Source organism: Heterocephalus glaber, unplaced genomic scaffold (assembly GCF_053883595.1).
Source record: "Heterocephalus glaber isolate CG9 unplaced genomic scaffold, H.glaber_assembly_v1.0 deba00001690, whole genome shotgun sequence".
Taxonomy (NCBI): domain Eukaryota; kingdom Metazoa; phylum Chordata; class Mammalia; order Rodentia; family Bathyergidae; genus Heterocephalus; species Heterocephalus glaber.
This window is the reverse complement of record NW_028258415.1, coordinates 4,925,519-4,937,462: the sequence shown is the minus strand read 5'-3', so window position 1 is coordinate 4,937,462 and position 11,944 is coordinate 4,925,519. Positions and strand designations below refer to the sequence as shown.

The 11,944-nt window shown below is 37.7% G+C and overlaps 1 pseudogene; it reads left to right on the top strand.

Annotated features, from left to right (window-relative positions):
• Positions 1-9,261: 9,261 nt before the first annotated feature.
• Positions 9,262-11,715, top strand: LOC101701496 (serine/threonine-protein kinase tousled-like 2; annotated as a pseudogene).
• The last annotated feature ends 229 nt before the right edge of the window (positions 11,716-11,944 follow it).

The following is an 11,944-nucleotide window of genomic DNA, read 5'->3' as shown; positions in this document are numbered from 1 at the left end:
CCCTCGTGTGTTTGCATCGGAATTGGTTCCTTGGTGGTCTTTGGGGACCACGCGATCTGGACCCAACAATGGTATGGAAAACCCATAAAATCACAAAGAAGGATTAAGCCAGGCACGAATAAAAAAAATAGGAAAATAATAGAATTGGTTAGGGTTAGTCAATAGAATAACTAAAAAGGCAACATGAGCAAGACTTTTTTTTTTGGTACCAGGGTTTATACGCAGGACTTTGTGCTTCCGAGGCAGGTAGCACTGCCACTGAGCTAAATCCCTGGCCTGATCAAGACTTTTTAGAGGAAGTGAAATGGGGAAACAAATCAGAGAATAATGTTCATAGAAAGACCACTTATAGGGAAGAATGAAAAAGACAATATTCATGGAATTTATAATGGTCTAGAAAAAATACAAAAGGTTTAGAATTCAGGAGATGAGCGTTATATTTTGTTTTTTAAAGAGGTGTTATAATAACTCTTTATTTACATCATCTAGAAATTTAGTTCTCTTATCAAAGAAGTGGGTAATATAATACAGCTTCCAATGTGCAATGATGGATCTATGATTTTAAAAAAGATCTTTATAGCATATATAACCTCTATATAGTCTATCAGGCAACAAGAACAAGAAACCATACAAATTTTTTGCTTTAAGGACTTTAAAAATAAATTTCTTGTTAATTGTCCCACAGCACTCTTATATTTATATTTAAAATACAGAAGTGATTTATTAAGGACAATTCATGGGACTTAAAAATAGATTTATTTACCATTTAGCTTATGAAATCCATCAAAATTTTCTCTGCATTGTTTGATTTTCATGGAGAGAATAAAGACTAGGAAGGTCATTTTATCATATTTGACAGATGGCTGAAAATAACTGAGTAATATTGAATGTTTTATCTACTGGCTAATGTAGCAAAATGGAATTGATATTTCTATAGGTCTAAGAAGTATGTTATTTCATTGCTTTTGTTTCTGGAAATCAAAAGTTTTCAAATGTTAAAAGAAGTCAAAGTAGGCTTTGAAGAGAAGTATTGAAAGCCATGAGCAGGTTTCCAGTCCCCCTGTGAAACCCTCAGCCCTTAATGAAGACCTCTTAGGTTTTAGGTTCAAATATACCCAATTTTACTTTGTGTAATCAAATCCCGTTACAATGATCTTAGTATAATTATAGCATACTGGATTTAAAATGTAAACTAAATAAACTGACAAGAAAATTTGCTACTGATTTAATAAACTGTTACAAGAAATCCACGTAACCATTCTGGGTCATTTCCTAGGATAATTATTTCTCTTTTTGGCATCAAAATTTTAAAAGCACAAAACATTTTTGAGCATTCATGCCTTTTCTTTCGTTGGAAGTTTCCTGTGAAATTTAGGATGGTCTTGCAAAATGACTAACAAAGATGATTAAGTCAGAAGGTAGCATGATTTATGGTGTATTTATACCATAAACAGTTCTGTGCTATGAGTAATGGTGAGGTCATGATGATTAAGCTTTTGTGCTCTCCCTTGAAACCAATGAGTTTAACAAAACAAACTTTTAAAAATGTAAACTAACTCATTATATTAAAAGGGCTTTTAGTTACATATTTATTCATATTAATGGATTTCACACATAATTTAAGAACTTTCTCAGGCAACAGCAAGGTGGGAAAGCTCAGTATTTTTTTTTTTACTTTTATTTGCATTTATTTTATGCCTAATTTATTTGCATGCCATAAGTTTTTGGGGTTTTTGTTTTGTTTTGTTTTGTTTTTTTGGTACTGGGGATTGAACTTGGGACCTTGCACTTTCAAGACAGGGGCTGGAACCTCTGAGACAAATCCCCGGCCCAAGTTTTTGTTTTGTCAGTTTCTTCTGGGATATCTTTTTCTTCTGTGCAACTTCCTCCTCTGGTTTAGGAACAACTTGTTCCTTTTCAGTAAGGACCATCTCAATGTGGCAGGGGGAGCTCATGTATGGGTTAATCTGGCCATGAGCTCTGTAAATACAGGGCGCATCTTGGGTGCTTTGTTCAACAGGATGTTCAATGACCAGAGAATCTACATCTAAACCCTTAAGCTCAGCATGACTCTCTGCATTTTTAAGCATGTGCAGCAAAAATTCAGCACTCTTCTTGGGCCACCAGGCCTGTGTCCAGCCCCTCTGTTTGGCCTCACCACACCTACCGACTCTGCCATTGTAATGCCTGAATGGCACACATTGCTTCTTTAATGTGACACCCTTCAGATACTTGGTGGCCTTTCGGATATGGCCTGGGCAGTTTCATGAGTGTCCTTAAAGTGGACATCAAGATTTGAACCTCTTGATTTGCATGATTTTGTGGGGTTTTCTGGGTCAAGAGAGTAGCGAACCATTTTCACAGGTCACCTCTGGCCGCTTATAGAGAGGAGGAAAAGCTCATATTATACAGGGGTGTAGTCTGTGTGATCTCGTTTAGTCACTCCTGCTGGGGGTCATTTTCCTGTATTATAAAGCAAAGAAGTTGACATAGCTGATTCATAAGCCTTTTACAGGTTTGTACTTCTAAGAGTCATTATCTATTAGCACAGGATTTAAAAATTTTTAATAAACTTGTAATTTTAGAATATATTTAGATTTACAGACATATTATAATTATATATTGCTTTCCCTATTAATTGTGTCTAATATTAGTATGGTACATTTGTCATGATAAATGGATACATTACTATTAAATAAAATGTATATGTTAATTAGAGTTCTTTAATTTTTACTACTGGTCTTTTTATATTCCAGGACCTCATCCAAGACATTATAGTATATTTAGTTTTCACATATCCTTAGCTCGCTTTTGACTGTGACAATTTCTCATACTTTCCTTGTTTTGATGACATTGACAATTTTGAGGAGTGTAGATTAGGTATTTTGTGGAATTTTTTGCTGGTATTTTACTTATTGTTAGATTGGGACTATAGGTTTTGGGAGAAAGACAACAGAGGACATCAAGGACACCTACTATGAACATGATTTGTTACTGTTGACGTTGATTTTGAGGATTGGGCTGAGAGAGTTCTTTCCTGGTTTCTCCATTGTAAAGTTACACTTTTATCCTCCCACTTCTTATATCTTACTTTTCAGAAGGAAGCCGTCATGTGCAGTCCACACATCAGATGTGGGAAGTTACATTCCATCTTCTCAAGGGTAGAATCTCACATAAATATTTGTGCTAATAATGGTTATAATTAGATATCATTCTTGCTTGTGCTTCTGAAATGTGAACTTCACAAATTCTTCTCAATCCTCTGAAAGGCAAAATGGTTATAATGATTTGAAATGGGTATTTCATTCCCCCAGGTTGATTGGATCTGAGAAACTCCAGTAAGTTAGTCTCCTGTAATAGTTTTTCTTCCTTGGTAGGCCTTGTCAAGACAGAGTGGTCTAGAGGGTCTCAAAATGTTCCCTTTCTCCCCACTGCTGGAAGGCTGGGGATTTTTCTCAGCTATTAATTGCGAGAATCAAGTAGAGCTCATGGATTAAAATTCACAGATGTGTGGGGGTCTGTATAACTGAGTCCTCCTAGAATTTTTAATTCTCATACTTGTGTACACTGAGGCTCCTTCAATCAACTGCAATTCAGATTTTTCCACCCAGTTCCCCTGGACGTTGTGGCTGGCTTCTGCTTGGATAGCCATGACTCCCTGAATTCATGGGTCTGTCTCTTCAATTTGGGGGTCAGTGGTTTGCTCTGTACCTCACTTCTTTAATGGATTTAAAACAAGTTGTTAATTGGCTTTTCAGCATGTTCAGCTCTTGAGAGCAATTCTACATGATTTTTGGGGAAAATCATTTCATAATTAAATCATGATTAGGCCTAGTTCTCCTGCCTACAGGCCAGCTACAGCCTGTCAAGACATAACTCCATTTTCACCTCTGGTCACGGCTAAGACCTCAATGGTCCTGTGATGCTGTGATGCTCCAGGGCAGAACTACACCAGCTGGAGACATCCTGGGAGGGATCTGATCTTCGTCTGCACAGTTCCTCATTGTTCTAGGATCATCACCACCAGCCTCTGAGTCATTTGCTACTTTTGTTTCTACTGATGTTCTGAATAAAGGTGTGGCAAGCTGGGGTCTGGGGTCTTTTCAGTCCATAGCTGCACTGATCAGGTCAAAGCTTAGCTTCTTCTCTGAGTCTCATTTTCTGTCTATATATTAATGAATTCACTTTGTGGTGTCGTGCTTGCAGGAGACTAGAACCTGATGCAGATGCTCTAGTAATGTCCCCTTTCCCTGTCCCCTACATTAGCTACTTAGCTGTTGCTAGGACAGACTGACAATGCAACTCAATTGAAAAAGAACCCATGAGAGCTTATTGAATTCTTTTAAGAAAAATTGTACACTCTTATTAGCAAAACTGAGTAAGATATACCCTTTACCCATAAGAAGCCTAGTGTCATATGAAAAATATATACATTTGTACAACTATTGAATGTGAAATGGCATGGTTTCTGTTTCAATGATAAAGCTTGTTACCACTAGTCTGAGAGGATGGAAGGCACACCAGGAGCCTTGGAGACAAAGTAAAGCTTTATTTAGACCTGAGGGGCAGCCTGCATTCACACATGGGAGACTGACCCCATCCAATGTTTGAACAAAGTTGATATACACTTTGGGAGGGGGTGTTACAAGTGAGGTACTCTCAGTGTACATTCATTGGTTGCAGAATTTGATTATGCATTAACAGGCAGAATCAAATACGGCATTGGCTCACATATAATACTGCAGCAGATTAACTGGGTAATTTAAAATATGTAGGTTAATACTTCATTTGTGTTTGGGCATAAAAGACAAAACTACTTTAGAGACAAAGACATTTCTGAGATGTGGAAGTTGGCTGGGGCATGTCCAGGCATGTGAGGTGGGACAGGCCCAGGCATTTTGAACAAAGAAAGGTTTAAGTAAGGAATTTCCCATAGTAAGTCCTGCTTGAACTATGGAGGCCAAATTCCCCTTTCAAATCTACACCTGGAATTTTTCTTATTTCTTCTTATGAATATGTTCAATTTCAAATATGAATTATAAATGTGTATATTTAAATTTACTTATAATTTTTACATTTTAACTTTAGCATCTATCAAAGCTCCTTACTTGATGGACCAAAACTGAATTTCATTTTCAAAGCTTTATGATACAGATTCCCAAATTTATTTTTCAAGGTCTAGTTTACTACAAACAAAAAAATGGAAAAGGAAGATTGTGTCTGTAACTTTAGAGAAAAATCATGGTTTAAATTCATTGCACAAATGGTATTTAGCACTAAACTCAGATACATAGTGTTTTTAAGACAACATAGTAGTCTATTTTAATCAATAATACATACAGTTGGAAAGCAAAGAAACAGCAGAATGGAGAGAGAAAGCTTGATTTTCATAAAAGTTTTTCTCTGATCTAAACAAGAAAATTCTTGGTCATTCTCACTTTTTATATTTTAATGGATATTTTCCTGAATCTCATGAGAAGTAGAAAATCTAGATGAATTTGATATACATATGTAATGAGTAAATTTTGCCTAGGCATGGGAAACATAACAGGAATCATAAAGTGAGGTACATTTTGGCAACCTGCTCAGTTTCTATAGAAATAAGTGTGGGGGCTGGGGATTTGGCTCAGTGGCACTGTGCCTACGTCACAAGCGCAAGGTCCTGAGTTTGATCCCTGGTACCTCCACACACACAAAAAAAAAAAAAAAAGAAAAGAAAAAGAAATAAGTGTGGAATTATGCCACTTCCTGGACTCCTAAAATATAAAAATATAAATCTGAATCCAGTGATAGTGGACTAAGCCATTTTGAAGAAGAGTACATTCTAAAATCCTATTTTGGCAAGCACAATATCAAATATATGAGGTGCAATTTTTAATTAGCTTTGACTACATTAAGTATATCTATCTACTCTCAATAAAATAATAAGCCTCAGATATTAAAAAATCCAAGTAAATATTTTAAAGTATTTGTTGATATAAGTGAAGCTATAGGATGATTATTTGAGTAATTCATTTTTATTTGTATAACAAATCATTCTAATTGTATTAAATAAAATAACATTTTTGCAAACTTCATGAGATAATTTTTTGTAATTTTTACTCTTGAATTTTCAAGAGTATATATATGGTAAGTGTAAATCAATGTGCCTGTGTTACACTTTTTGTAGCACTCTACTAGTCTTTTCAGGAGTTCGGAATGGTTTCAGGTTTACGAAAGTAGCAGTAGAAATTTTTTTTAATTAAATTCTTTTATTGGTACATTATAGGTATACAACACAATTACATTTCTCATTGGGAAATTGAACAACTGGTTTTTTGTTTTGTTTTGTTTTTGGTGCCGGGAATTGAACTTGGGTCCTTGAGCTTGTGCAGCAGGCGGTAAAACCACTGAGCTAAATCCCCAGCCCAGTAGAATTTTCTTTGGGTGTTGTGTTAATGCATCTTAGATACTTTAAAGATGCAATGATTTTAGATTCCCAATGTTTTTACCAATTTTTCCTGCCAGCATGCTTTCTTACATCAATCCAGAATTTTAAAAATTGACTCTTGCATTAAGATCTTATTAAAAAAGTTAATAAGGTGGATTTAAAAAATATAATGTTACCAACATTGTTAGTTTTAGAAATATTTTCCTGTAAGCTAGATAGAGGTCATTACACAACTACACCATCTAGTTTTCAGGTTCTCTAGAGCATAGTCTTTCAACCAGCAACATCAGCATCCTATGGACAGCAATTAGAAAGCCAAGTTCTCAGGCTTTCTTCCAAACCCACTAATAAGAAACTTGGAGATGGAGCCCAGTGATAAGTATGCAGCAAACCCTCCAGGTCATTCAGATTCTTCTTCAATTTGAGAACTCTTTATTTATAGGATCCAAAAGGAAACAATTGTCATAAACTAGAAAAACAAAGGGTATTGTGGTTTAAATCTAAAATGTCTCCTCAAAGTCTCTTGTTTAGAGGTGGGGCTCTTGAAAGCTGATTGGAGCATGGGGTGGTTGAATATCCTGTTAGGAGCTGGTTTGGGAGGTGAGCAGCTCTCCTCTCCCACCCACTTCCACCATAACCATACATGTACCATTTCCACCTTCAAGGCAGCCAACCATGGACTGAATTCTCTGAAAACTGTGCACCAAAATAAATTTCTCCTTTTTTTTTCTAAATTTCTCCTTCTTTAAGGTGAGGTTATTGGTAATTTTGTCCCAAGGACAGGAAAGATGTCTAATACACTCACAATGCTTTTTATCTTTCTGAATCCTGCTCCTTTTGTCTCCTTTTCATATTTTTCCTATTCTGTTTTTTAATAATATATATTTCTTTTTCCATTAGATTTGCCCATTGCTAGAAATTTAGTACAACTAATTTAAATGCTCAGCATGAATTCTTACTTCAAAAGGTTATGTTTAATTGGAGAGCAGATTAGTAATTAGCACTCAATTACTTTAAAAATGGTTTCATTTCAACCCTGATTAAGTCATTCCAAATAGTATTTTAGAGTTGATAGAAGGAAATGAGGGGAAAGAATTTATATATTTCTGCCTTGTTCAAAGCCCATAAAAATGCAGACTTTCTGTCATGCTGTTAAATATGTCATCTGATGTGTATTTATGTTTGCTTTTACTAATATGATTATTCTCAAAAAGAGAAAATAGCTAGGCAGTTTTACTTCTAGAATTTCTCCCATGATAATTTGTAACATGGGAAGAAGACAGAAGATTAAATAAATAAATAAATCTAAAGAGAAAATTGGAGAGATTTTATCAGGTAGAGGAATAAAAAAATAAGATCCTTTTGGGAAAATAAGTCACTTATTAAATAAACAAGGTTTTGGATCCAGGATAACTGATCCAATCCTATCTCCACTATTGATAAAATGAGCTTGTTCATACCTTTTTTCTATCTCTGTGCTTCTATTTGTCTCTCTGAGAGAGAGGGATTCCAGTTTCTCCCTACGTCTACTGCAAGGGAAGGTACAGTGGGAAATAATGACCTGTGTAGTTTTTTTTTCTTAAGCTGGGGATGAAATTGAAAGGCTTGCCCAATGTTTGTTGTTCATATCTTATTGGACCTGGTAGTCATAAAGTGACATGGAGAAAAAAATAATAGAACTTTGAATTTCTAGAGACACTAGCCATTATTGAGATCAGTTTTCCCATTTAAATTTCAGTTCCATTTTAAGTCTCAACAAGTTTGCTTGAAGTTAGAAACTAATTAGCAACCGGGGCTGGGATTTAGCTCAGTGGTTCTGTCACAAGGTCCCGAGTTCGATCCCTGCTTTAAAAAAAAACAACAAAAAGCTAATTAGCAACAAATATTGGGCTGCACTCACTTCTTTAATAACCTTCTATGCTTGGGAAACATTCTTTTGAGGACTAGAACAAAAAGAATCATATATTTAGCTATGATTTTGTTTTCTCATTTAAGGTTATAAATAATATTATAGTAGCAAAAGATGAGAAACAAAAGCAATATGTGTGAAAACATACTTTGGTTTGCCAGAATTCACTTTAAAGTCAATTTATAACTGTTATACTCCACTGTACACCTCTGCTTAAGCAATGTCAGAAATCATCTGGGCTGTGTGGTCCCAAAGGATCTGTATCATAAAGCTTTGAAAATGCAATTCATTGCAAGTCAACTTGATTTGAAAAAGATGCTTCATGATTAAGGGGCCAGAGGTGGGTCCTGGGCACCAGCGGTTCCGATCCCCTCTCCCCATCCCCCACCCCTCGCCCTCCGGGCTGCACCAAAGTGGCCCCGAGCCTAGCCGGCCCCCACCTCCTAGCCCAGCCTGTGCCCTCCTGCGCCTTTGTCGGGCGCCCAGAGGCCGGTCCCGGGCCCCCGCTGCCGCTGGAGCCCTGGACCCGAGTCAGGCCTCTGGCTCCTTACGCGAGTCCGGGAATCTGCAGCCTCCGCGGCCCTCCTCCCAGCACGCCCGCCCTCTCATGGAGCCCGGCGCGATCGATGGCTGCCGGGGCGGAGGATTGAGGCTCTCAGGAGAGGCCCCGGATCCTCCCCAGAGGGAGACAGGAGCGGCTGGCTGCTAGGCCGAGTCAGGCCCCCTCCCGGGACGAGCATGACAGTAGAAATGATGGAAGAATTGCATAGCCTGGACCCACGACAGCAGGAATTATTAGCGGCCCGGTTTACTGGAGTCGGAGTTAGTAAGGGGCCACTCAATAGTGAATCTTCCAACCAGAGTTTGTCTGGCGTGGAATCCTTGAGTGATTAAGAAGTAGAGACTCGTGAGAAAAACCAGAATGACCAGTGAAAGGGGGAAAGAAAAACTGAACCATATGAAACTAACCAAGGGAAAGGCATTCCTAGGGGACATAAAATTACTGATTACTTTGAGTTTGTTGGGGGAAGTGGGCCAGGAACCAGCCCAGGCAGCAGTGTTCCACCAGTTTCACCATCCTCATTGCAACATTCCTTATCCAATCCCTAGAGCAACCCCTCGAAGGTTTAGATGGCAGCGCTGTGAAGGAGGGAGGAGCAATCTGCTCTACCAACCTTTATGTCAGTGATGCTAGCAAAACCTCTACTTGCAGTTAGCACAAAGGGGAGCTGACCTCTGCTTCACTTTTGTGTCAGCTCAACAAAACAGTCCCTCTTCTACAGTATCTGGCCACACAGAGCATTCCTGCAGCTCCCAAAAGCAGATCTCCATCCAGCACAGACAGACCCAGTTTGACCTCACAATAGAAAAAATATCTGCACAAGAAAACAGTAAGAATTCTGATTTAGAAAAGAAGGAAGAATAGATGATTTATTAAGAGCCAACTGTGATTTAAGATGGCAAATTGAAAAACAGCAAAAAATGATAGAGATACAAAGAAAGATTAAATAGATGTGTCACAATGAGCAAGAAAGTCCTTATAGAAAAGTCAAAATAAGAGAAGATGGCATGTAGAGATAAGAGTATGCAGGACCGCTTGAGATTGGGCCACTTTACTATTGTCCAACACGGGACCTACTTTACTGAACAATGGACACATGGTTATGCTTTCCAGACTCTCATCAAGCAACAAGAAAGGATAAATTCTCAGAGGGAAGAGATAGAAAGACAACAGAAAATGTTAGCAAATTGGAAACCTCCTGCCATAGGTCAAACATCTCCAGCAACCAATGAGCAGAAACAGCAGAAAAGCAAGACCAATGGAGTTGGAAATAAAACGTTAACATTAAGAGAGTACATGAACAAGAAGAAATCTTCAAACTGAGATTAGGCCACCTGAAAAAGGAGGAAGCAGAGATCCAGGCTGAGCTGGAAACACTAGAAAGGGTTAGTAATTTACATATCAGGGAACTAAAAAGGATATATAATAAAGATAATTCACAATTTAAACATCATCCAGTGCTCAATGACAGATACATGTTGTTACATCTTTTGGGTAGAAGAGGTTTCAGTGAAATTTACAAGGCATTAGATCCAGCAGAGCAAAGATATGTAGCTGTGAAAATTCACCAGTTAAATAAAAACTGGAGAGATGAGAATTACCACAAGCATGCATGTAGGAAATACCATATTCACAAAGAATTAGATCATCCCAGAATAGTTAAACTGTGCGATTACTTTTCACTGAACACTGACTCATTTTGTATAGTATTTAGAGTACTGTGAGTGAAATGATCTGGACTTCTACCTGAAATAGCACAAATTAATGTCAGAGAAAGAAGCCTGATCCATTATCGTACAGATTGTGAATGCTTTAAAGTACTTGAATGAAAGAAAACCTCCCATTATACATTATGAGTTCAAACCAGGAAATATTCTTTTTTTTTTTTTGGTACCAGGGATCAAACTCGCGGTCCTTGTGCTGGCGGGGCAGGCGGTAGCACCACTGAGCTAAATCCCTGGCCAGCAGGTAGTATTCTTTTAGTAAATGATACAGCTTATGGAGAAATAAAAATTACAGATTTTGGTCTTTCCAAGATCATGGATGATGATAGCTACAATTTAGTGGAGGTCATGGAGCTAACATCACAAGGTGCTGGTACTTATTGGTACTTGCCCCAGAGTGTTTTGTGGTTGGGGAAGAACCACCAAAGATCTTAAATAAAGTTGATGTCTGGTCAGTGGGTGTAATCTTCTATCAGCGTCTTTATGGAAGGAAATCTTTTGGCCACAACCAGTCCCAACAGGACATTCTTCAAGAGAATACTATCTTTTATATATATATATATATATACACACACATATATATATACACACACACACACACACACACACATATATATGTATATATATGTATATATGTATATATGTATATGTGTATATATATGTGTATATATATACATATATATGTATATGTGTATATGTATACATGTGTGTGTGTGTATATATATATATATAAATGTTTCTTTTGTTTTGTTTTGTTTTGGTTTTTTTTGCGGTACCAGAGATCGAACTCAGGACCTTGCTCTTGCAAGGCAGGTGTGGTGCCACTGAGCTAAATCCCTGGCCCCAAGAGAATACTATTCTTATAGGTACTGAAGTGCAGTTCCTGCGGAAGCCAATAGTAATATCTGAAGCAAAGGTGTTTATCTGCTGATTCTTGGCCTACTGAAAGAAGGAATGCATTGATGTCCTGCAGTTGGCCTGTGACCCCTACTTGCTGCATCACATCTGAAAGTCAGTCTCCACAAGTTTTCCTACTGGAACTGCTATTGCATCAATATCTGGGGCATCCAATAAGAGTTCTTCAAATTGAGACCTATTCCAAGGCCATAGACTGTTCAACACACGAAGTAGACAAGTGGCATCCAGCAGCAGGTTTGGAACATAGTGAATCCAAATGGATCTCATAAAATGTGTACCAGATGCTTTTATTTTCTTGCTTTTTTTTCCATCCATAGAGCATGACAGCATCACTTCTCCTCAAGGAGAAACCTTGGGCCGCTCTAGCCAGGCCTCATAGGAAAAAGCCCCATCCAAGTTTC